Genomic DNA, 22875 nt, shown 5'->3' with positions numbered 1-22875 from the left:
TACAAGTTGGGGAATATCCAGCAATTGTCTGCTGCTTTTTTGGGGGACATGAGTTTGGTGTTTTATTCCTGAGCTCTCTGCTTGCTCATTTGCATAAACAGAGTGCAGGAGAGGTGCCTCATGGGAAAGAGCTTGTGCAGTGCATGAGATTGCTTTTCTTGACTGACTTGAAACTTCACGATCGCAGGCAGTATATTTTCTTATCTCCCAAAGATCCTGCTGCCAGATCCCAGAGGTCACCCTCCTTTTTAAAGGTGGGACCAAGACTCATGCTGTGCTTTTCATAGGGCTTGCCCGTTATTTGTGCCCGTTGAGGTCGCCAATCCTGAGTCAGCTTCCTCTCAGGTAGACTTGAAGGGGCACGTCAGACTTGTTTCACGTGTCTCCAGCCTAGACAGATATATCCTTCTATATTCAGGTTTAATGAAAGTACGTGTGAAAAAGGCACATACGGTGCATGGCTATGTGTAGAGCGTGTTGAAAGCGTAAAATGGCTAGGGGACAAAAGGCCTACAGTGCCACTTAACTAAAAGCCTGATTCACATTTCCTGTTCCCCTTCCCCAGCAGCCCCGACAACTCCTAATGAGCTGAGGTGAGTACAAAAGAAATTTGCATATTCCCAGACATACACATGTGAACAGTCCACCTTTTTGTACCTTGAGCAGAGACTTTGAAATGTTGGCCTGTTTTGCCCACCGGCCTGGTTCTCGCCCTCTTTCTTAGAGCCTGAAAATACCTTTCAGGTCCTCACCCTCGCAATGACAGGGTCTTTGATGTGCCGCCACTTACCCTAGAGAGCTATATTGTCACTTACTCTGGTTTCTCTTCAAAACGAAAAAATCTTTCGCCTTTTACTAAAGATTTCCGTGGAGAGGAACATTTAAGAGTTTATTCAATTTTTTTAAACCTTTGCCACAGGTGAGGCTGTTTATCATTTGTTTAAAAGAAAAGCATTACAAGTTGGGGAATATCCAGCAATTGTCTGTTGCTTTTTTGGGGGACATGAGTTTGGTGTTTTATTCCTGAGCTCTCTGCTTGCTCATTTGCATAAACAGAGTGCAGGAGAGGTGCCTCATGGGAAAGAGCTTGTGCAGTGCATGAGATTGCTTTTCTTGACTGACTTGAAACTTCACGATCGCAGGCAGTATATTTTCTTATCTCCCAAAGATCCTGCTGCCAGATCCCAGAGGTCACCCTCCTTTTTAAAGGTGGGACCAAGACTCATGCTGTGCTTTTCATAGGGCTTGCCCGTTAGAGGTGCCCGTTGAGGTCGCCAATCCTGAGTCAGCTTCCTCTCAGGTAGACTTGAAGGGGCACGTCAGACTTGTTTCACGTGTCTCCAGCCTAGACAGATATATCCTTCTATATTCAGGTTTAATGAAAGTACGTGTGAAAAAGGCACATACGGTGCATGGCTATGTGTAGAGCGTGTTGAAAGCGTAAAATGGCTAGGGGACAAAAGGCCTACAGTGCCACTTAACTAAAAGCCTGATTCACATTTCCTGTTCCCCTTCCCCAGCAGCCCCGACAACTCCTAATGAGCTGAGGTGAGTACAAAAGAAATTTGCATATTCCCAGACATACACATGTGAACAGTCCACCTTTTTGTACCTTGAGCAGAGACTTTGAAATGTTGGCCTGTTTTGCCCACCGGCCTGGTTCTCGCCCTCTTTCTTAGAGCCTGAAAATACCTTTCAGGTCCTCACCCTCGCAATGACAGGGTCTTTGATGTGCCGCCACTTACCCTAGAGAGCTATATTGTCACTTACTCTGGTTTCTCTTCAAAACGAAAAAATCTTTCGCCTTTTACTAAAGATTTCCATGGAGAGGAACATTTAAGAGTTTATTCAATTTTTTTAAGCCTTGCCACAGGTGAGGCTGTTTATCATTTGTTTAAAAGAAAAGCATTACAAGTTGGGGAATATCCAGCAATTGTCTGCTGCTTTTTTGGGGGACATGAGTTTGGTGTTTTATTCCTGAGCTCTCTGCTTGCTCATTTGCATAAACAGAGTGCAGGAGAGGTGCCTCATGGGAAAGAGCTTGTGCAGTGCATGAGATTGCTTTTCTTGACTGACTTGAAACTTCACGATCGCAGGCAGTATATTTTCTTATCTCCCAAAGATCCTGCTGCCAGATCCCAGAGGTCACCCTCCTTTTTAAAGGTGGGACCAAGACTCATGCTGTGCTTTTCATAGGGCTTGCCCGTTATTTGTGCCCGTTAGAGGTGCCCTGAGAGGTCGCCAATCCTGAGTCAGCTTCCTCTCAGGTAGACTTGAAGGGGCACGTCAGACTTGTTTCACGTGTCTCCAGCCTAGACAGATATATCCTTCTATATTCAGGTTTAATGAAAGTACGTGTGAAAAAGGCACATACGGTGCATGGCTATGTGTAGAGCGTGTTGAAAGCGTAAAATGGCTAGGGGACAAAAGGCCTACAGTGCCACTTAACTAAAAGCCTGATTCACATTTCCTGTTCCCCTTCCCCAGCAGCCCCGACAACTCCTAATGAGCTGAGGTGAGTACAAAAGAAATTTGCATATTCCCAGACATACACATGTGAACAGTCCACCTTTTTGTACCTTGAGCAGAGACTTTGAAATGTTGGCCTGTTTTGCCCACCGGCCTGGTTCTCGCCCTCTTTCTTAGAGCCTGAAAATACCTTTCAGGTCCTCACCCTCGCAATGACAGGGTCTTTGATGTGCCGCCACTTACCCTAGAGAGCTATATTGTCACTTACTCTGGTTTCTCTTCAAAACGAAAAAATCTTTCGCCTTTTACTAAAGATTTCCGTGGAGAGGAACATTTAAGAGTTTATTCAATTTTTTTAAGCCTTGCCACAGGTGAGGCTGTTTATCATTTGTTTAAAAGAAAAGCATTAGAAGTTGGGGAATATCCAGCAATTGTCTGCTGCTTTTTTGGGGGACATAAGTTTGGTGTTTTATTCCTGAGCTCTCTTCTTGCTCATTTGCTTAAACAGAGTGCAGGAGAGGTGCCTCATGGGAAAGAGCTTGTGCAGTGCATGAGATTGCTTTTCTTGACTGACTTGAAACTTCACGATCGCAGGCAGTATATTTTCTTATCTCCCAAAGATCCTGCTGCCAGATCCCAGAGGTCACCCTCCTTTTTAAAGGTGGGACCAAGACTCATGCTGTGCTTTTCATAGGGCTTGCCCGTTATTTGTGCCCGTTATTTGTGCCCTGAGAGGTCGCCAATCCTGAGTCAGCTTCCTCTCAGGTAGACTTGAAGGGGCACGTCAGACTTGTTTCACGTGTCTCCAGCCTAGACAGATATATCCTTCTATATTCAGGTTTAATGAAAGTACGTGTGAAAAAGGCACATACGGTGCATGGCTATGTGTAGAGCGTGTTGAAAGCGTAAAATGGCTAGGGGACAAAAGGCCTACAGTGCCACTTAACTAAAAGCCTGATTCACATTTCCTGTTCCCCTTCCCCAGCAGCCCCGACAACTCCTAATGAGCTGAGGTGAGTACAAAAGAAATTTGCATATTCCCAGACATACACATGTGAACAGTCCACCTTTTTGTACCTTGAGCAGAGACTTTGAAATGTTGGCCTGTTTTGCCCACCGGCCTGGTTCTCGCCCTCTTTCTTAGAGCCTGAAAATACCTTTCAGGTCCTCACCCTCGCAATGACAGGGTCTTTGATGTGCCGCCACTTACCCTAGAGAGCTATATTGTCACTTACTCTGGTTTCTCTTCAAAACGAAAAAATCTTTCGCCTTTTACTAAAGATTTCCGTGGAGAGGAACATTTAAGAGTTTATTCAATTTTTTTAAGCCTTGCCACAGGTGAGGCTGTTTATCATTTGTTTAAAAGAAAAGCATTACAAGTTGGGGAATATCCAGCAATTGTCTGTTGCTTTTTTGGGGGACATGAGTTTGGTGTTTTATTCCTGAGCTCTCTGCTTGCTCATTTGCATAAACAGAGTGCAGGAGAGGTGCCTCATGGGAAAGAGCTTGTGCAGTGCATGAGATTGCTTTTCTTGACTGACTTGAAACTTCACGATCGCAGGCAGTATATTTTCTTATCTCCCAAAGATCCTGCTGCCAGATCCCAGAGGTCACCCTCCTTTTTAAAGGTGGGACCAAGACTCATGCTGTGCTTTTCATAGGGCTTGCCCGTTAGAGGTGCCCGTTGAGGTCGCCAATCCTGAGTCAGCTTCCTCTCAGGTAGACTTGAAGGGGCACGTCAGACTTGTTTCACGTGTCTCCAGCCTAGACAGATATATCCTTCTATATTCAGGTTTAATGAAAGTACGTGTGAAAAAGGCACATACGGTGCATGGCTATGTGTAGAGCGTGTTGAAAGCGTAAAATGGCTAGGGGACAAAAGGCCTACAGTGCCACTTAACTAAAAGCCTGATTCACATTTCCTGTTCCCCTTCCCCAGCAGCCCCGACAACTCCTAATGAGCTGAGGTGAGTACAAAAGAAATTTGCATATTCCCAGACATACACATGTGAACAGTCCACCTTTTTGTACCTTGAGCAGAGACTTTGAAATGTTGGCCTGTTTTGCCCACCGGCCTGGTTCTCGCCCTCTTTCTTAGAGCCTGAAAATACCTTTCAGGTCCTCACCCTCGCAATGACAGGGTCTTTGATGTGCCGCCACTTACCCTAGAGAGCTATATTGTCACTTACTCTGGTTTCTCTTCAAAACGAAAAAATCTTTCGCCTTTTACTAAAGATTTCCATGGAGAGGAACATTTAAGAGTTTATTCAATTTTTTTAAGCCTTGCCACAGGTGAGGCTGTTTATCATTTGTTTAAAAGAAAAGCATTACAAGTTGGGGAATATCCAGCAATTGTCTGCTGCTTTTTTGGGGGACATGAGTTTGGTGTTTTATTCCTGAGCTCTCTGCTTGCTCATTTGCATAAACAGAGTGCAGGAGAGGTGCCTCATGGGAAAGAGCTTGTGCAGTGCATGAGATTGCTTTTCTTGACTGACTTGAAACTTCACGATCGCAGGCAGTATATTTTCTTATCTCCCAAAGATCCTGCTGCCAGATCCCAGAGGTCACCCTCCTTTTTAAAGGTGGGACCAAGACTCATGCTGTGCTTTTCATAGGGCTTGCCCGTTATTTGTGCCCGTTAGAGGTGCCCTGAGAGGTCGCCAATCCTGAGTCAGCTTCCTCTCAGGTAGACTTGAAGGGGCACGTCAGACTTGTTTCACGTGTCTCCAGCCTAGACAGATATATCCTTCTATATTCAGGTTTAATGAAAGTACGTGTGAAAAAGGCACATACGGTGCATGGCTATGTGTAGAGCGTGTTGAAAGCGTAAAATGGCTAGGGGACAAAAGGCCTACAGTGCCACTTAACTAAAAGCCTGATTCACATTTCCTGTTCCCCTTCCCCAGCAGCCCCGACAACTCCTAATGAGCTGAGGTGAGTACAAAAGAAATTTGCATATTCCCAGACATACACATGTGAACAGTCCACCTTTTTGTACCTTGAGCAGAGACTTTGAAATGTTGGCCTGTTTTGCCCACCGGCCTGGTTCTCGCCCTCTTTCTTAGAGCCTGAAAATACCTTTCAGGTCCTCACCCTCGCAATGACAGGGTCTTTGATGTGCCGCCACTTACCCTAGAGAGCTATATTGTCACTTACTCTGGTTTCTCTTCAAAACGAAAAAATCTTTCGCCTTTTACTAAAGATTTCCGTGGAGAGGAACATTTAAGAGTTTATTCAATTTTTTTAAGCCTTGCCACAGGTGAGGCTGTTTATCATTTGTTTAAAAGAAAAGCATTAGAAGTTGGGGAATATCCAGCAATTGTCTGCTGCTTTTTTGGGGGACATAAGTTTGGTGTTTTATTCCTGAGCTCTCTTCTTGCTCATTTGCTTAAACAGAGTGCAGGAGAGGTGCCTCATGGGAAAGAGCTTGTGCAGTGCATGAGATTGCTTTTCTTGACTGACTTGAAACTTCACGATCGCAGGCAGTATATTTTCTTATCTCCCAAAGATCCTGCTGCCAGATCCCAGAGGTCACCCTCCTTTTTAAAGGTGGGACCAAGACTCATGCTGTGCTTTTCATAGGGCTTGCCCGTTATTTGTGCCCGTTAGAGGTGCCCTGAGAGGTCGCCAATCCTGAGTCAGCTTCCTCTCAGGTAGACTTGAAGGGGCACGTCAGACTTGTTTCACGTGTCTCCAGCCTAGACAGATATATCCTTCTATATTCAGGTTTAATGAAAGTACGTGTGAAAAAGGCACATACGGTGCATGGCTATGTGTAGAGCGTGTTGAAAGCGTAAAATGGCTAGGGGACAAAAGGCCTACAGTGCCACTTAACTAAAAGCCTGATTCACATTTCCTGTTCCCCTTCCCCAGCAGCCCCGACAACTCCTAATGAGCTGAGGTGAGTACAAAAGAAATTTGCATATTCCCAGACATACACATGTGAACAGTCCACCTTTTTGTACCTTGAGCAGAGACTTTGAAATGTTGGCCTGTTTTGCCCACCGGCCTGGTTCTCGCCCTCTTTCTTAGAGCCTGAAAATACCTTTCAGGTCCTCACCCTCGCAATGACAGGGTCTTTGATGTGCCGCCACTTACCCTAGAGAGCTATATTGTCACTTACTCTGGTTTCTCTTCAAAACGAAAAAATCTTTCGCCTTTTACTAAAGATTTCCGTGGAGAGGAACATTTAAGAGTTTATTCAATTTTTTTAAGCCTTGCCACAGGTGAGGCTGTTTATCATTTGTTTAAAAGAAAAGCATTACAAGTTGGGGAATATCCAGCAATTGTCTGCTGCTTTTTTGGGGGACATGAGTTTGGTGTTTTATTCCTGAGCTCTCTGCTTGCTCATTTGCATAAACAGAGTGCAGGAGAGGTGCCTCATGGGAAAGAGCTTGTGCAGTGCATGAGATTGCTTTTCTTGACTGACTTGAAACTTCACGATCGCAGGCAGTATATTTTCTTATCTCCCAAAGATCCTGCTGCCAGATCCCAGAGGTCACCCTCCTTTTTAAAGGTGGGACCAAGACTCATGCTGTGCTTTTCATAGGGCTTGCCCGTTATTTGTGCCCGTTAGAGGTGCCCTGAGAGGTCGCCAATCCTGAGTCAGCTTCCTCTCAGGTAGACTTGAAGGGGCACGTCAGACTTGTTCCACGTGTCTCCAGCCTAGACAGATATATGCTTCTATATTCAGGTTTAATGAAAGTACGTGTGAAAAAGGCACATACGGTGCATGGCTATGTGTAGAGCACAGTGGTGGCTCTGAGCATATCGATTGGAGGGATGGTGTTGAAAGCGTAAAATGGCTAGGGGACAAAAGGCCTACAGTGCCACTTAACTAAAAGCCTGATTCACATTTCCTGTTCCCCTTCCCCAGCAGCCCCGACAACTCCTAATGAGCTGAGGTGAGTACAAAAGAAATTTGCATATTCCCAGACATACACATGTGAACAGTCCACCTTTTTGTACCTTGAGCAGAGACTTTGAAATGTTGGCCTGTTTTGCCCACCGGCCTGGTTCTCGCCCTCTTTCTTAGAGCCTGAAAATACCTTTCAGGTCCTCACCCTCGCAATGACAGGGTCTTTGATGTGCCGCCACTTACCCTAGAGAGCTATATTGTCACTTACTCTGGTTTCTCTTCAAAACGAAAAAATCTTTCGCCTTTTACTAAAGATTTCCGTGGAGAGGAACATTTAAGAGTTTATTCAATTTTTTTAAGCCTTGCCACAGGTGAGGCTGTTTATCATTTGTTTAAAAGAAAAGCATTACAAGTTGGGGAATATCCAGCAATTGTCTGCTGCTTTTTTGGGGGACATGAGTTTGGTGTTTTATTCCTGAGCTCTCTGCTTGCTCATTTGCATAAACAGAGTGCAGGAGAGGTGCCTCATGGGAAAGAGCTTGTGCAGTGCATGAGATTGCTTTTCTTGACTGACTTGAAACTTCACGATCGCAGGCAGTATATTTTCTTATCTCCCAAAGATCCTGCTGCCAGATCCCAGAGGTCACCCTCCTTTTTAAAGGTGGGACCAAGACTCATGCTGTGCTTTTCATAGGGCTTGCCCGTTATTTGTGCCCGTTGAGGTCGCCAATCCTGAGTCAGCTTCCTCTCAGGTAGACTTGAAGGGGCACGTCAGACTTGTTTCACGTGTCTCCAGCCTAGACAGATATATCCTTCTATATTCAGGTTTAATGAAAGTACGTGTGAAAAAGGCACATACGGTGCATGGCTATGTGTAGAGCGTGTTGAAAGCGTAAAATGGCTAGGGGACAAAAGGCCTACAGTGCCACTTAACTAAAAGCCTGATTCACATTTCCTGTTCCCCTTCCCCAGCAGCCCCGACAACTCCTAATGAGCTGAGGTGAGTACAAAAGAAATTTGCATATTCCCAGACATACACATGTGAACAGTCCACCTTTTTGTACCTTGAGCAGAGACTTTGAAATGTTGGCCTGTTTTGCCCACCGGCCTGGTTCTCGCCCTCTTTCTTAGAGCCTGAAAATACCTTTCAGGTCCTCACCCTCGCAATGACAGGGTCTTTGATGTGCCGCCACTTACCCTAGAGAGCTATATTGTCACTTACTCTGGTTTCTCTTCAAAACGAAAAAATCTTTCGCCTTTTACTAAAGATTTCCGTGGAGAGGAACATTTAAGAGTTTATTCAATTTTTTTAAACCTTTGCCACAGGTGAGGCTGTTTATCATTTGTTTAAAAGAAAAGCATTACAAGTTGGGGAATATCCAGCAATTGTCTGTTGCTTTTTTGGGGGACATGAGTTTGGTGTTTTATTCCTGAGCTCTCTGCTTGCTCATTTGCATAAACAGAGTGCAGGAGAGGTGCCTCATGGGAAAGAGCTTGTGCAGTGCATGAGATTGCTTTTCTTGACTGACTTGAAACTTCACGATCGCAGGCAGTATATTTTCTTATCTCCCAAAGATCCTGCTGCCAGATCCCAGAGGTCACCCTCCTTTTTAAAGGTGGGACCAAGACTCATGCTGTGCTTTTCATAGGGCTTGCCCGTTAGAGGTGCCCGTTGAGGTCGCCAATCCTGAGTCAGCTTCCTCTCAGGTAGACTTGAAGGGGCACGTCAGACTTGTTTCACGTGTCTCCAGCCTAGACAGATATATCCTTCTATATTCAGGTTTAATGAAAGTACGTGTGAAAAAGGCACATACGGTGCATGGCTATGTGTAGAGCGTGTTGAAAGCGTAAAATGGCTAGGGGACAAAAGGCCTACAGTGCCACTTAACTAAAAGCCTGATTCACATTTCCTGTTCCCCTTCCCCAGCAGCCCCGACAACTCCTAATGAGCTGAGGTGAGTACAAAAGAAATTTGCATATTCCCAGACATACACATGTGAACAGTCCACCTTTTTGTACCTTGAGCAGAGACTTTGAAATGTTGGCCTGTTTTGCCCACCGGCCTGGTTCTCGCCCTCTTTCTTAGAGCCTGAAAATACCTTTCAGGTCCTCACCCTCGCAATGACAGGGTCTTTGATGTGCCGCCACTTACCCTAGAGAGCTATATTGTCACTTACTCTGGTTTCTCTTCAAAACGAAAAAATCTTTCGCCTTTTACTAAAGATTTCCATGGAGAGGAACATTTAAGAGTTTATTCAATTTTTTTAAGCCTTGCCACAGGTGAGGCTGTTTATCATTTGTTTAAAAGAAAAGCATTACAAGTTGGGGAATATCCAGCAATTGTCTGCTGCTTTTTTGGGGGACATGAGTTTGGTGTTTTATTCCTGAGCTCTCTGCTTGCTCATTTGCATAAACAGAGTGCAGGAGAGGTGCCTCATGGGAAAGAGCTTGTGCAGTGCATGAGATTGCTTTTCTTGACTGACTTGAAACTTCACGATCGCAGGCAGTATATTTTCTTATCTCCCAAAGATCCTGCTGCCAGATCCCAGAGGTCACCCTCCTTTTTAAAGGTGGGACCAAGACTCATGCTGTGCTTTTCATAGGGCTTGCCCGTTATTTGTGCCCGTTAGAGGTGCCCTGAGAGGTCGCCAATCCTGAGTCAGCTTCCTCTCAGGTAGACTTGAAGGGGCACGTCAGACTTGTTCCACGTGTCTCCAGCCTAGACAGATATATGCTTCTATATTCAGGTTTAATGAAAGTACGTGTGAAAAAGGCACATACGGTGCATGGCTATGTGTAGAGCACAGTGGTGGCTCTGAGCATATCGATTGGAGGGATGGTGTTGAAAGCGTAAAATGGCTAGGGGACAAAAGGCCTACAGTGCCACTTAACTAAAAGCCTGATTCACATTTCCTGTTCCCCTTCCCCAGCAGCCCCGACAACTCCTAATGAGCTGAGGTGAGTACAAAAGAAATTTGCATATTCCCAGACATACACATGTGAACAGTCCACCTTTTTGTACCTTGAGCAGAGACTTTGAAATGTTGGCCTGTTTTGCCCACCGGCCTGGTTCTCGCCCTCTTTCTTAGAGCCTGAAAATACCTTTCAGGTCCTCACCCTCGCAATGACAGGGTCTTTGATGTGCCGCCACTTACCCTAGAGAGCTATATTGTCACTTACTCTGGTTTCTCTTCAAAACGAAAAAATCTTTCGCCTTTTACTAAAGATTTCCGTGGAGAGGAACATTTAAGAGTTTATTCAATTTTTTTAAGCCTTGCCACAGGTGAGGCTGTTTATCATTTGTTTAAAAGAAAAGCATTACAAGTTGGGGAATATCCAGCAATTGTCTGCTGCTTTTTTGGGGGACATGAGTTTGGTGTTTTATTCCTGAGCTCTCTGCTTGCTCATTTGCATAAACAGAGTGCAGGAGAGGTGCCTCATGGGAAAGAGCTTGTGCAGTGCATGAGATTGCTTTTCTTGACTGACTTGAAACTTCACGATCGCAGGCAGTATATTTTCTTATCTCCCAAAGATCCTGCTGCCAGATCCCAGAGGTCACCCTCCTTTTTAAAGGTGGGACCAAGACTCATGCTGTGCTTTTCATAGGGCTTGCCCGTTATTTGTGCCCGTTGAGGTCGCCAATCCTGAGTCAGCTTCCTCTCAGGTAGACTTGAAGGGGCACGTCAGACTTGTTTCACGTGTCTCCAGCCTAGACAGATATATCCTTCTATATTCAGGTTTAATGAAAGTACGTGTGAAAAAGGCACATACGGTGCATGGCTATGTGTAGAGCGTGTTGAAAGCGTAAAATGGCTAGGGGACAAAAGGCCTACAGTGCCACTTAACTAAAAGCCTGATTCACATTTCCTGTTCCCCTTCCCCAGCAGCCCCGACAACTCCTAATGAGCTGAGGTGAGTACAAAAGAAATTTGCATATTCCCAGACATACACATGTGAACAGTCCACCTTTTTGTACCTTGAGCAGAGACTTTGAAATGTTGGCCTGTTTTGCCCACCGGCCTGGTTCTCGCCCTCTTTCTTAGAGCCTGAAAATACCTTTCAGGTCCTCACCCTCGCAATGACAGGGTCTTTGATGTGCCGCCACTTACCCTAGAGAGCTATATTGTCACTTACTCTGGTTTCTCTTCAAAACGAAAAAATCTTTCGCCTTTTACTAAAGATTTCCGTGGAGAGGAACATTTAAGAGTTTATTCAATTTTTTTAAACCTTTGCCACAGGTGAGGCTGTTTATCATTTGTTTAAAAGAAAAGCATTACAAGTTGGGGAATATCCAGCAATTGTCTGTTGCTTTTTTGGGGGACATGAGTTTGGTGTTTTATTCCTGAGCTCTCTGCTTGCTCATTTGCATAAACAGAGTGCAGGAGAGGTGCCTCATGGGAAAGAGCTTGTGCAGTGCATGAGATTGCTTTTCTTGACTGACTTGAAACTTCACGATCGCAGGCAGTATATTTTCTTATCTCCCAAAGATCCTGCTGCCAGATCCCAGAGGTCACCCTCCTTTTTAAAGGTGGGACCAAGACTCATGCTGTGCTTTTCATAGGGCTTGCCCGTTAGAGGTGCCCGTTGAGGTCGCCAATCCTGAGTCAGCTTCCTCTCAGGTAGACTTGAAGGGGCACGTCAGACTTGTTTCACGTGTCTCCAGCCTAGACAGATATATCCTTCTATATTCAGGTTTAATGAAAGTACGTGTGAAAAAGGCACATACGGTGCATGGCTATGTGTAGAGCGTGTTGAAAGCGTAAAATGGCTAGGGGACAAAAGGCCTACAGTGCCACTTAACTAAAAGCCTGATTCACATTTCCTGTTCCCCTTCCCCAGCAGCCCCGACAACTCCTAATGAGCTGAGGTGAGTACAAAAGAAATTTGCATATTCCCAGACATACACATGTGAACAGTCCACCTTTTTGTACCTTGAGCAGAGACTTTGAAATGTTGGCCTGTTTTGCCCACCGGCCTGGTTCTCGCCCTCTTTCTTAGAGCCTGAAAATACCTTTCAGGTCCTCACCCTCGCAATGACAGGGTCTTTGATGTGCCGCCACTTACCCTAGAGAGCTATATTGTCACTTACTCTGGTTTCTCTTCAAAACGAAAAAATCTTTCGCCTTTTACTAAAGATTTCCATGGAGAGGAACATTTAAGAGTTTATTCAATTTTTTTAAGCCTTGCCACAGGTGAGGCTGTTTATCATTTGTTTAAAAGAAAAGCATTACAAGTTGGGGAATATCCAGCAATTGTCTGCTGCTTTTTTGGGGGACATGAGTTTGGTGTTTTATTCCTGAGCTCTCTGCTTGCTCATTTGCATAAACAGAGTGCAGGAGAGGTGCCTCATGGGAAAGAGCTTGTGCAGTGCATGAGATTGCTTTTCTTGACTGACTTGAAACTTCACGATCGCAGGCAGTATATTTTCTTATCTCCCAAAGATCCTGCTGCCAGATCCCAGAGGTCACCCTCCTTTTTAAAGGTGGGACCAAGACTCATGCTGTGCTTTTCATAGGGCTTGCCCGTTAGAGGTGCCCGTTGAGGTCGCCAATCCTGAGTCAGCTTCCTCTCAGGTAGACTTGAAGGGGCACGTCAGACTTGTTTCACGTGTCTCCAGCCTAGACAGATATATCCTTCTATATTCAGGTTTAATGAAAGTACGTGTGAAAAAGGCACATACGGTGCATGGCTATGTGTAGAGCGTGTTGAAAGCGTAAAATGGCTAGGGGACAAAAGGCCTACAGTGCCACTTAACTAAAAGCCTGATTCACATTTCCTGTTCCCCTTCCCCAGCAGCCCCGACAACTCCTAATGAGCTGAGGTGAGTACAAAAGAAATTTGCATATTCCCAGACATACACATGTGAACAGTCCACCTTTTTGTACCTTGAGCAGAGACTTTGAAATGTTGGCCTGTTTTGCCCACCGGCCTGGTTCTCGCCCTCTTTCTTAGAGCCTGAAAATACCTTTCAGGTCCTCACCCTCGCAATGACAGGGTCTTTGATGTGCCGCCACTTACCCTAGAGAGCTATATTGTCACTTACTCTGGTTTCTCTTCAAAACGAAAAAATCTTTCGCCTTTTACTAAAGATTTCCATGGAGAGGAACATTTAAGAGTTTATTCAATTTTTTTAAGCCTTGCCACAGGTGAGGCTGTTTATCATTTGTTTAAAAGAAAAGCATTACAAGTTGGGGAATATCCAGCAATTGTCTGCTGCTTTTTTGGGGGACATGAGTTTGGTGTTTTATTCCTGAGCTCTCTGCTTGCTCATTTGCATAAACAGAGTGCAGGAGAGGTGCCTCATGGGAAAGAGCTTGTGCAGTGCATGAGATTGCTTTTCTTGACTGACTTGAAACTTCACGATCGCAGGCAGTATATTTTCTTATCTCCCAAAGATCCTGCTGCCAGATCCCAGAGGTCACCCTCCTTTTTAAAGGTGGGACCAAGACTCATGCTGTGCTTTTCATAGGGCTTGCCCGTTATTTGTGCCCGTTAGAGGTGCCCTGAGAGGTCGCCAATCCTGAGTCAGCTTCCTTGAGAGGTCGCCAATCCTGAGTCAGCTTCCTCTCAGGTAGACTTGAAGGGGCACGTCAGACTTGTTTCACGTGTCTCCAGCCTAGACAGATATATCCTTCTATATTCAGGTTTAATGAAAGTACGTGTGAAAAAGGCACATACGGTGCATGGCTATGTGTAGAGCGTGTTGAAAGCGTAAAATGGCTAGGGGACAAAAGGCCTACAGTGCCACTTAACTAAAAGCCTGATTCACATTTCCTGTTCCCCTTCCCCAGCAGCCCCGACAACTCCTAATGAGCTGAGGTGAGTACAAAAGAAATTTGCATATTCCCAGACATACACATGTGAACAGTCCACCTTTTTGTACCTTGAGCAGAGACTTTGAAATGTTGGCCTGTTTTGCCCACCGGCCTGGTTCTCGCCCTCTTTCTTAGAGCCTGAAAATACCTTTCAGGTCCTCACCCTCGCAATGACAGGGTCTTTGATGTGCCGCCACTTACCCTAGAGAGCTATATTGTCACTTACTCTGGTTTCTCTTCAAAACGAAAAAATCTTTCGCCTTTTACTAAAGATTTCCGTGGAGAGGAACATTTAAGAGTTTATTCAATTTTTTTAAGCCTTGCCACAGGTGAGGCTGTTTATCATTTGTTTAAAAGAAAAGCATTACAAGTTGGGGAATATCCAGCAATTGTCTGCTGCTTTTTTGGGGGACATGAGTTTGGTGTTTTATTCCTGAGCTCTCTGCTTGCTCATTTGCATAAACAGAGTGCAGGAGAGGTGCCTCATGGGAAAGAGCTTGTGCAGTGCATGAGACTGCTTTTCTTGACTGACTTGAAACTTCACGATCGCAGGCAGTATATTTTCTTATCTCCCAAAGATCCTGCTGCCAGATCCCAGAGGTCACCCTCCTTTTTAAAGGTGGGACCAAGACTCATGCTGTGCTTTTCATAGGGCTTGCCCGTTATTTGTGCCCGTTAGAGGTGCCCTGAGAGGTCGCCAATCCTGAGTCAGCTTCCTCTCAGGTAGACTTGAAGGGGCACGTCAGACTTGTTCCACGTGTCTCCAGCCTAGACAGATATATGCTTCTATATTCAGGTTTAATGAAAGTACGTGTGAAAAAGGCACATACGGTGCATGGCTATGTGTAGAGCACAGTGGTGGCTCTGAGCATATCGATTGGAGGGATGGTGTTGAAAGCGTAAAATGGCTAGGGGACAAAAGGCCTACAGTGCCACTTAACTAAAAGCCTGATTCACATTTCCTGTTCCCCTTCCCCAGCAGCCCCGACAACTCCTAATGAGCTGAGGTGAGTACAAAAGAAATTTGCATATTCCCAGACATACACATGTGAACAGTCCACCTTTTTGTACCTTGAGCAGAGACTTTGAAATGTTGGCCTGTTTTGCCCACCGGCCTGGTTCTCGCCCTCTTTCTTAGAGCCTGAAAATACCTTTCAGGTCCTCACCCTCGCAATGACAGGGTCTTTGATGTGCCGCCACTTACCCTAGAGAGCTATATTGTCACTTACTCTGGTTTCTCTTCAAAACGAAAAAATCTTTCGCCTTTTACTAAAGATTTCCGTGGAGAGGAACATTTAAGAGTTTATTCAATTTTTTTAAACCTTTGCCACAGGTGAGGCTGTTTATCATTTGTTTAAAAGAAAAGCATTACAAGTTGGGGAATATCCAGCAATTGTCTGTTGCTTTTTTGGGGGACATGAGTTTGGTGTTTTATTCCTGAGCTCTCTGCTTGCTCATTTGCATAAACAGAGTGCAGGAGAGGTGCCTCATGGGAAAGAGCTTGTGCAGTGCATGAGATTGCTTTTCTTGACTGACTTGAAACTTCACGATCGCAGGCAGTATATTTTCTTATCTCCCAAAGATCCTGCTGCCAGATCCCAGAGGTCACCCTCCTTTTTAAAGGTGGGACCAAGACTCATGCTGTGCTTTTCATAGGGCTTGCCCGTTAGAGGTGCCCGTTGAGGTCGCCAATCCTGAGTCAGCTTCCTCTCAGGTAGACTTGAAGGGGCACGTCAGACTTGTTTCACGTGTCTCCAGCCTAGACAGATATATCCTTCTATATTCAGGTTTAATGAAAGTACGTGTGAAAAAGGCACATACGGTGCATGGCTATGTGTAGAGCGTGTTGAAAGCGTAAAATGGCTAGGGGACAAAAGGCCTACAGTGCCACTTAACTAAAAGCCTGATTCACATTTCCTGTTCCCCTTCCCCAGCAGCCCCGACAACTCCTAATGAGCTGAGGTGAGTACAAAAGAAATTTGCATATTCCCAGACATACACATGTGAACAGTCCACCTTTTTGTACCTTGAGCAGAGACTTTGAAATGTTGGCCTGTTTTGCCCACCGGCCTGGTTCTCGCCCTCTTTCTTAGAGCCTGAAAATACCTTTCAGGTCCTCACCCTCGCAATGACAGGGTCTTTGATGTGCCGCCACTTACCCTAGAGAGCTATATTGTCACTTACTCTGGTTTCTCTTCAAAACGAAAAAATCTTTCGCCTTTTACTAAAGATTTCCATGGAGAGGAACATTTAAGAGTTTATTCAATTTTTTTAAGCCTTGCCACAGGTGAGGCTGTTTATCATTTGTTTAAAAGAAAAGCATTACAAGTTGGGGAATATCCAGCAATTGTCTGCTGCTTTTTTGGGGGACATGAGTTTGGTGTTTTATTCCTGAGCTCTCTGCTTGCTCATTTGCATAAACAGAGTGCAGGAGAGGTGCCTCATGGGAAAGAGCTTGTGCAGTGCATGAGATTGCTTTTCTTGACTGACTTGAAACTTCACGATCGCAGGCAGTATATTTTCTTATCTCCCAAAGATCCTGCTGCCAGATCCCAGAGGTCACCCTCCTTTTTAAAGGTGGGACCAAGACTCATGCTGTGCTTTTCATAGGGCTTGCCCGTTATTTGTGCCCGTTAGAGGTGCCCTGAGAGGTCGCCAATCCTGAGTCAGCTTCCTCTCAGGTAGACTTGAAGGGGCACGTCAGACTTGTTTCACGTGTCTCCAGCCTAGACAGATATATCCTTCTATATTCAGGTTTAATGAAAGTACGTGTGAAAAAGGCACATACGGTGCATGGCTATGTGTAGAGCGTGTTGAAAGCGTAAAATGGCTAGGGGACAAAAGGCCTACAGTGCCACTTAACTAAAAGCCTGATTCACATTTCCTGTTCCCCTTCCCCAGCAGCCCCGACAACTCCTAATGAGCTGAGGTGAGTACAAAAGAAATTTGCATATTCCCAGACATACACATGTGAACAGTCCACCTTTTTGTACCTTGAGCAGAGACTTTGAAATGTTGGCCTGTTTTGCCCACCGGCCTGGTTCTCGCCCTCTTTCTTAGAGCCTGAAAATACCTTTCAGGTCCTCACCCTCGCAATGACAGGGTCTTTGATGTGCCGCCACTTACCCTAGAGAGCTATATTGTCACTTACTCTGGTTTCTCTTCAAAACGAAAAAATCTTTCGCCTTTTACTAAAGATTTCCGTGGAGAGGAACATTTAAGAGTTTATTCAATTTTTTTAAGCCTTGCCACAGGTGAGGCTGTTTATCATTTGTTTAAAAGAAAAGCATTAGAAGTTGGGGAATATCCAGCAATTGTCTGCTGCTTTTTTGGGGGACATAAGTTTGGTGTTTTATTCCTGAGCTCTCTGCTTGCTCATTTGCTTAAACAGAGTGCAGGAGAGGTGCCTCATGGGAAAGAGCTTGTGCAGTGCATGAGATTGCTTTTCTTGACTGACTTGAAACTTCACGATCGCAGGCAGTATATTTTCTTATCTCCCAAAGATCCTGCTGCCAGATCCCAGAGGTCACCCTCCTTTTTAAAGGTGGGACCAAGACTCATGCTGTGCTTTTCATAGGGCTTGCCCGTTATTTGTGCCCGTTAGAGGTGCCCTGAGAGGTCGCCAATCCTGAGTCAGCTTCCTCTCAGGTAGACTTGAAGGGGCACGTCAGACTTGTTTCACGTGTCTCCAGCCTAGACAGATATATCCTTCTATATTCAGGTTTAATGAAAGTACGTGTGAAAAAGGCACATACGGTGCATGGCTATGTGTAGAGCGTGTTGAAAGCGTAAAATGGCTAGGGGACAAAAGGCCTACAGTGCCACTTAACTAAAAGCCTGATTCACATTTCCTGTTCCCCTTCCCCAGCAGCCCCGACAACTCCTAATGAGCTGAGGTGAGTACAAAAGAAATTTGCATATTCCCAGACATACACATGTGAACAGTCCACCTTTTTGTACCTTGAGCAGAGACTTTGAAATGTTGGCCTGTTTTGCCCACCGGCCTGGTTCTCGCCCTCTTTCTTAGAGCCTGAAAATACCTTTCAGGTCCTCACCCTCGCAATGACAGGGTCTTTGATGTGCCGCCACTTACCCTAGAGAGCTATATTGTCACTTACTCTGGTTTCTCTTCAAAACGAAAAAATCTTTCGCCTTTTACTAAAGATTTCCGTGGAGAGGAACATTTAAGAGTTTATTCAATTTTTTTAAGCCTTGCCACAGGTGAGGCTGTTTATCATTTGTTTAAAAGAAAAGCATTACAAGTTGGGGAATATCCAGCAATTGTCTGCTGCTTTTTTGGGGGACATGAGTTTGGTGTTTTATTCCTGAGCTCTCTGCTTGCTCATTTGCATAAACAGAGTGCAGGAGAGGTGCCTCATGGGAAAGAGCTTGTGCAGTGCATGAGATTGCTTTTCTTGACTGACTTGAAACTTCACGATCGCAGGCAGTATATTTTCTTATCTCCCAAAGATCCTGCTGCCAGATCCCAGAGGTCACCCTCCTTTTTAAAGGTGGGACCAAGACTCATGCTGTGCTTTTCATAGGGCTTGCCCGTTATTTGTGCCCGTTAGAGGTGCCCTGAGAGGTCGCCAATCCTGAGTCAGCTTCCTCTCAGGTAGACTTGAAGGGGCACGTCAGACTTGTTCCACGTGTCTCCAGCCTAGACAGATATATGCTTCTATATTCAGGTTTAATGAAAGTACGTGTGAAAAAGGCACATACGGTGCATGGCTATGTGTAGAGCACAGTGGTGGCTCTGAGCATATCGATTGGAGGGATGGTGTTGAAAGCGTAAAATGGCTAGGGGACAAAAGGCCTACAGTGCCACTTAACTAAAAGCCTGATTCACATTTCCTGTTCCCCTTCCCCAGCAGCCCCGACAACTCCTAATGAGCTGAGGTGAGTACAAAAGAAATTTGCATATTCCCAGACATACACATGTGAACAGTCCACCTTTTTGTACCTTGAGCAGAGACTCTGAAATGTTGGCCTGTTTTGCCCACCGGCCTGGTTCTCGCCCTCTTTCTTAGAGCCTGAAAATACCTTTCAGGTCCTCACCCTCGCAATGACAGGGTCTTTGATGTGGCGCCACTTACCCTAGAGAGCTATATTGTCACTTATTCTGGTTTCTCTTCAAAACGAAAAAATCTTTCGCCTTTTACTAAACATTTCCGTGGCGAGGAACATTTAAGAGTTTATTCAATTTTTTTAAGCCTTGCCACAGGTGAGGCTGTTTATCATTTGTTTAAAAGAAAAGTATTAGAAGTTGGGGAATATCCAGCAATTGTCTGCTGCTTTTTTGGGGGACATGAGTTTGGTGTTTTATTCCTGAGCTCTCTGCTTGCTCATTTGCATAAACAGAGTGCAGGAGAGGTGCCTCATGGGAAAGAGCTTGTGCAGTGCATGAGATTGCTTTTCTTGACTGACTTCAAACTTCACGATCGCAGGCAGTATATTTTCTTATCTCCCAAAGATCCTGCTGCCAGATCCCAGAGGTCACCCTCCTTTTTAAAGGTGGGACCAAGACTCATGCTGTGCTTTTCATAGGGCTTGCCCCTTATTTGTGCCCGTGAGAGGTCACCAATCCTGAGTCAGCTTCCTCTCAGGTAGACTTGAAGGGGCACGTCAGACTTGTTTCATGTGTCTCCAGCCTAGACAGATATATCCTTCTATATTCAGGTTTAATGAAAGTACGTGTGAAAAAGGCACATACGGTGCATGGCTATGTGTAGAGCACAGTGGTGGCTCTGAGCATATCGATTGGAGAGATGGTGTTGAAAGCGTAAAATGGCTAGGGGACAAAAGGCCTACAGTGCCACTTAACTAAAAGCCTGATTCACATTTCCTGTTCCCCTTCCCCAGCAGCCCCGACAACTCCTAATGAGCTGAGGTGAGTACAAAAGAAATTTGCATATTCCCAGACATACACATGTGAACAGTCCACCTTTTTGTACCTTGAGCAGAGACTTTGAAATGTTGGCCTGTTTTGCCCACCGGCCTGGTTCTCGCCCTCTTTCTTAGAGCCTGAAAATACCTTTCAGGTCCTCACCCTCGCAATGACAGGGTCTTTGATGTGCCGCCACTTACCCTAGAGAGCTATATTGTCACTTACTCTGGTTTCTCTTCAAAACGAAAAAATCTTTCGCCTTTTACTAAAGATTTCCGTGGAGAGGAACATTTAAGAGTTTATTCAATTTTTTTAAGCCTTGCCACAGGTGAGGCTGTTTATCATTTGTTTAAAAGAAAAGCATTACAAGTTGGGGAATATCCAGCAATTGTCTGCTGCTTTTTTGAGGGACATGAGTTTGGTGTTTTATTCCTGAGCTCTCTGCTTGCTCATTTGCATAAACAGAGTGCAGGAGAGGTGCCTCATGGGAAAGAGCTTGTGCAGTGCATGAGATTGCTTTTCTTGACTGACTTGAAACTTCACGATCGCAGGCAGTATATTTTCTTATCTCCCAAAGATCCTGCTGCCAGATCCCAGAGGTCACCCTCCTTTTTAAAGGTGGGACCAAGACTCATGCTGTGCTTTTCATAGGGCTTGCCCGTTATTTGTGCCCGTTAGAGGTGCCCTGAGAGGTCGCCAATCCTGAGTCAGCTTTCTCTCAGGTAGACTTGAAGGGGCACGTCAGACTTGTTTCACGTGTCTCCAGCCTAGACAGATATATCCTTCTATATTCAGGTTTAATGAAAGTACGTGTGAAAAAGGCACATACGGTGCATGGCTATGTGTAGAGCGTGTTGAAAGCGTAAAATGGCTAGGGGACAAAAGGCCTACAGTGCCACTTAACTAAAAGCCTGATTCACATTTCCTGTTCCCCTTCCCCAGCAGCCCCGACAACTCCTAATGAGCTGAGGTGAGTACAAAAGAAATTTGCATATTCCCAGACATACACATGTGAACAGTCCACCTTTTTGTACCTTGAGCAGAGACTTTGAAATGTTGGCCTGTTTTGCCCACCGGCCTGGTTCTCGCCCTCTTTCTTAGAGCCTGAAAATACCTTTCAGGTCCTCACCCTCGCAATGACAGGGTCTTTGATGTGCCGCCACTTACCCTAGAGAGCTATATTGTCACTTACTCTGGTTTCTCTTCAAAACGAAAAAATCTTTCGCCTTTTACTAAAGATTTCCGTGGAGAGGAACATTTAAGAGTTTATTCAATTTTTTTAAGCCTTGCCACAGGTGAGGCTGTTTATCATTTGTTTAAAAGAAAAGCATTACAAGTTGGGGAATATCCAGAAATTGTCTGCTGCTTTTTTGGGGGACATGAGTTTGGTGTTTTATTCCTGAGCTCTCTGCTTGCTCATTTGCATAAACAGAGTGCAGGAGAGGTGCCTCATGGGAAAGAGCTTGTGCAGTGCATGAGATTGCTTTTCTTGACTGACTTGAAACTTCACGATCGCAGGCAGTATATTTTCTTATCTCCCAAAGATCCTGCTGCCAGATCCCAGAGGTCACCCTCCTTTTTAAAGGTGGGACCAAGACTCATGCTGTGCTTTTCATAGGGCTTGCCCGTTATTTGTGTCCGTTTAGAGGTGCCCTGAGAGGTCACCAATCCTGAGTCAGCTTCCTCTCAGGTAGACTTGAAGGGGCACGTCAGACTTGTTTCATGTGTCTCCAGCCTAGACAGATATATCCTTCTATATTCAGGTTTAATGAAAGTACGTGTGAAAAAGGCACATACGGTGCATGGCTATGTGTAGAGCACAGTGGTGGCTCTGAGCATATCGATTGGAGGGATGGTGTTGAAAGCGTAAAATGGCTAGGGGACAAAAGGCCTACAGTGCCACTTAACTAAAAGCCTGATTCACATTTCCTGTTCCCCTTCCCCAGCAGCCCCGACAACTCCTAATGAGCTGAGGTGAGTACAAAAGAAATTTGCATATTCCCAGACATACACATGTGAACAGTCCACCTTTTTGTACCTTGAGCAGAGACTTTGAAATGTTGGCCTGTTTTGCCCACCGGCCTGGTTCTCGCCCTCTTTCTTAGAGCCTGAAAATACCTTTCAGGTCCTCACCCTCGCAATGACAGGGTCTTTGATGTGCCGCCACTTACCCTAGAGAGCTATATTGTCACTTACTCTGGTTTCTCTTCAAAACGAAAAAATCTTTCGCCTTTTACTAAAGATTTCCGTGGAGAGGAACATTTAAGAGTTTATTCAATTTTTTTAAACCTTTGCCACAGGTGAGGCTGTTTATCATTTGTTTAAAAGAAAAGCATTACAAGTTGGGGAATATCCAGCAATTGTCTGTTGCTTTTTTGGGGGACATGAGTTTGGTGTTTTATTCCTGAGCTCTCTGCTTGCTCATTTGCATAAACAGAGTGCAGGAGAGGTGCCTCATGGGAAAGAGCTTGTGCAGTGCATGAGATTGCTTTTCTTGACTGACTTGAAACTTCACGATCGCAGGCAGTATATTTTCTTATCTCCCAAAGATCCTGCTGCCAGATCCCAGAGGTCACCCTCCTTTTTAAAGGTGGGACCAAGACTCATGCTGTGCTTTTCATAGGGCTTGCCCGTTAGAGGTGCCCGTTGAGGTCGCCAATCCTGAGTCAGCTTCCTCTCAGGTAGACTTGAAGGGGCACGTCAGACTTGTTTCACGTGTCTCCAGCCTAGACAGATATATCCTTCTATATTCAGGTTTAATGAAAGTACGTGTGAAAAAGGCACATACGGTGCATGGCTATGTGTAGAGCGTGTTGAAAGCGTAAAATGGCTAGGGGACAAAAGGC

The 22875-nt window shown here is 45.1% G+C and overlaps 23 non-coding genes across 23 annotated transcripts; all 23 read left to right on the top strand.

The window, feature by feature from the left end:
* Window positions 1–811: 811 nt before the first annotated feature.
* LOC146773471 (U5 spliceosomal RNA) lies at window positions 812–927 on the top strand. The gene has a single exon (XR_014974387.1). It is a non-coding gene; the product is annotated as a U5 spliceosomal RNA (small nuclear RNA).
* Window positions 928–1766: 839 nt separating this feature from the next.
* Window positions 1767–1881, top strand: LOC146773470 (U5 spliceosomal RNA). Its single transcript, XR_014974127.1, has one exon. It is a non-coding gene; the product is annotated as a U5 spliceosomal RNA (small nuclear RNA).
* Window positions 1882–2733: 852 nt separating this feature from the next.
* LOC146773469 (U5 spliceosomal RNA) lies at window positions 2734–2848 on the top strand. The gene has a single exon (XR_014974922.1). It is a non-coding gene; the product is annotated as a U5 spliceosomal RNA (small nuclear RNA).
* Window positions 2849–3700: 852 nt separating this feature from the next.
* Window positions 3701–3815, top strand: LOC146773468 (U5 spliceosomal RNA). The gene has a single exon (XR_014974921.1). It is a non-coding gene; the product is annotated as a U5 spliceosomal RNA (small nuclear RNA).
* An 839-nt stretch (window positions 3816–4654) lies between these two features.
* Window positions 4655–4769, top strand: LOC146773467 (U5 spliceosomal RNA). Its single transcript, XR_014974126.1, has one exon. It is a non-coding gene; the product is annotated as a U5 spliceosomal RNA (small nuclear RNA).
* Window positions 4770–5621: 852 nt separating this feature from the next.
* On the top strand, window positions 5622–5736 carry LOC146773466 (U5 spliceosomal RNA). The gene has a single exon (XR_014974920.1). It is a non-coding gene; the product is annotated as a U5 spliceosomal RNA (small nuclear RNA).
* Window positions 5737–6588: 852 nt separating this feature from the next.
* Window positions 6589–6703, top strand: LOC146773465 (U5 spliceosomal RNA). The gene has a single exon (XR_014974919.1). It is a non-coding gene; the product is annotated as a U5 spliceosomal RNA (small nuclear RNA).
* Window positions 6704–7591: 888 nt separating this feature from the next.
* LOC146773464 (U5 spliceosomal RNA) lies at window positions 7592–7706 on the top strand. Its single transcript, XR_014974918.1, has one exon. It is a non-coding gene; the product is annotated as a U5 spliceosomal RNA (small nuclear RNA).
* An 839-nt stretch (window positions 7707–8545) lies between these two features.
* On the top strand, window positions 8546–8661 carry LOC146773463 (U5 spliceosomal RNA). The gene has a single exon (XR_014974386.1). It is a non-coding gene; the product is annotated as a U5 spliceosomal RNA (small nuclear RNA).
* Window positions 8662–9500: 839 nt separating this feature from the next.
* Window positions 9501–9615, top strand: LOC146773462 (U5 spliceosomal RNA). The gene has a single exon (XR_014974124.1). It is a non-coding gene; the product is annotated as a U5 spliceosomal RNA (small nuclear RNA).
* Window positions 9616–10503: 888 nt separating this feature from the next.
* LOC146773461 (U5 spliceosomal RNA) lies at window positions 10504–10618 on the top strand. Its single transcript, XR_014974917.1, has one exon. It is a non-coding gene; the product is annotated as a U5 spliceosomal RNA (small nuclear RNA).
* An 839-nt stretch (window positions 10619–11457) lies between these two features.
* LOC146773460 (U5 spliceosomal RNA) lies at window positions 11458–11573 on the top strand. The gene has a single exon (XR_014974385.1). It is a non-coding gene; the product is annotated as a U5 spliceosomal RNA (small nuclear RNA).
* Window positions 11574–12412: 839 nt separating this feature from the next.
* Window positions 12413–12527, top strand: LOC146773459 (U5 spliceosomal RNA). The gene has a single exon (XR_014974123.1). It is a non-coding gene; the product is annotated as a U5 spliceosomal RNA (small nuclear RNA).
* Window positions 12528–13366: 839 nt separating this feature from the next.
* On the top strand, window positions 13367–13481 carry LOC146773458 (U5 spliceosomal RNA). Its single transcript, XR_014974122.1, has one exon. It is a non-coding gene; the product is annotated as a U5 spliceosomal RNA (small nuclear RNA).
* An 883-nt stretch (window positions 13482–14364) lies between these two features.
* LOC146773457 (U5 spliceosomal RNA) lies at window positions 14365–14479 on the top strand. The gene has a single exon (XR_014974916.1). It is a non-coding gene; the product is annotated as a U5 spliceosomal RNA (small nuclear RNA).
* An 888-nt stretch (window positions 14480–15367) lies between these two features.
* LOC146773456 (U5 spliceosomal RNA) lies at window positions 15368–15483 on the top strand. The gene has a single exon (XR_014974384.1). It is a non-coding gene; the product is annotated as a U5 spliceosomal RNA (small nuclear RNA).
* Window positions 15484–16322: 839 nt separating this feature from the next.
* Window positions 16323–16437, top strand: LOC146773455 (U5 spliceosomal RNA). The gene has a single exon (XR_014974121.1). It is a non-coding gene; the product is annotated as a U5 spliceosomal RNA (small nuclear RNA).
* An 852-nt stretch (window positions 16438–17289) lies between these two features.
* On the top strand, window positions 17290–17404 carry LOC146773454 (U5 spliceosomal RNA). Its single transcript, XR_014974915.1, has one exon. It is a non-coding gene; the product is annotated as a U5 spliceosomal RNA (small nuclear RNA).
* An 852-nt stretch (window positions 17405–18256) lies between these two features.
* Window positions 18257–18371, top strand: LOC146773453 (U5 spliceosomal RNA). The gene has a single exon (XR_014974914.1). It is a non-coding gene; the product is annotated as a U5 spliceosomal RNA (small nuclear RNA).
* Window positions 18372–19259: 888 nt separating this feature from the next.
* On the top strand, window positions 19260–19374 carry LOC146773452 (U5 spliceosomal RNA). The gene has a single exon (XR_014974808.1). It is a non-coding gene; the product is annotated as a U5 spliceosomal RNA (small nuclear RNA).
* An 876-nt stretch (window positions 19375–20250) lies between these two features.
* Window positions 20251–20365, top strand: LOC146773451 (U5 spliceosomal RNA). Its single transcript, XR_014974913.1, has one exon. It is a non-coding gene; the product is annotated as a U5 spliceosomal RNA (small nuclear RNA).
* An 852-nt stretch (window positions 20366–21217) lies between these two features.
* LOC146773450 (U5 spliceosomal RNA) lies at window positions 21218–21332 on the top strand. The gene has a single exon (XR_014974911.1). It is a non-coding gene; the product is annotated as a U5 spliceosomal RNA (small nuclear RNA).
* Window positions 21333–22221: 889 nt separating this feature from the next.
* Window positions 22222–22337, top strand: LOC146773449 (U5 spliceosomal RNA). Its single transcript, XR_014974383.1, has one exon. It is a non-coding gene; the product is annotated as a U5 spliceosomal RNA (small nuclear RNA).
* Window positions 22338–22875: the final 538 nt, after the last annotated feature.

The sequence above is a fragment of the Triturus cristatus genome, chromosome 12 (genome assembly GCF_964204655.1).
Source record: "Triturus cristatus chromosome 12, aTriCri1.1, whole genome shotgun sequence".
NCBI classification, from domain to species: domain Eukaryota; kingdom Metazoa; phylum Chordata; class Amphibia; order Caudata; family Salamandridae; genus Triturus; species Triturus cristatus.
The sequence above is the reverse complement of the archived record's forward strand: the minus strand, read 5'-3'. Positions and strand labels throughout refer to the sequence as shown.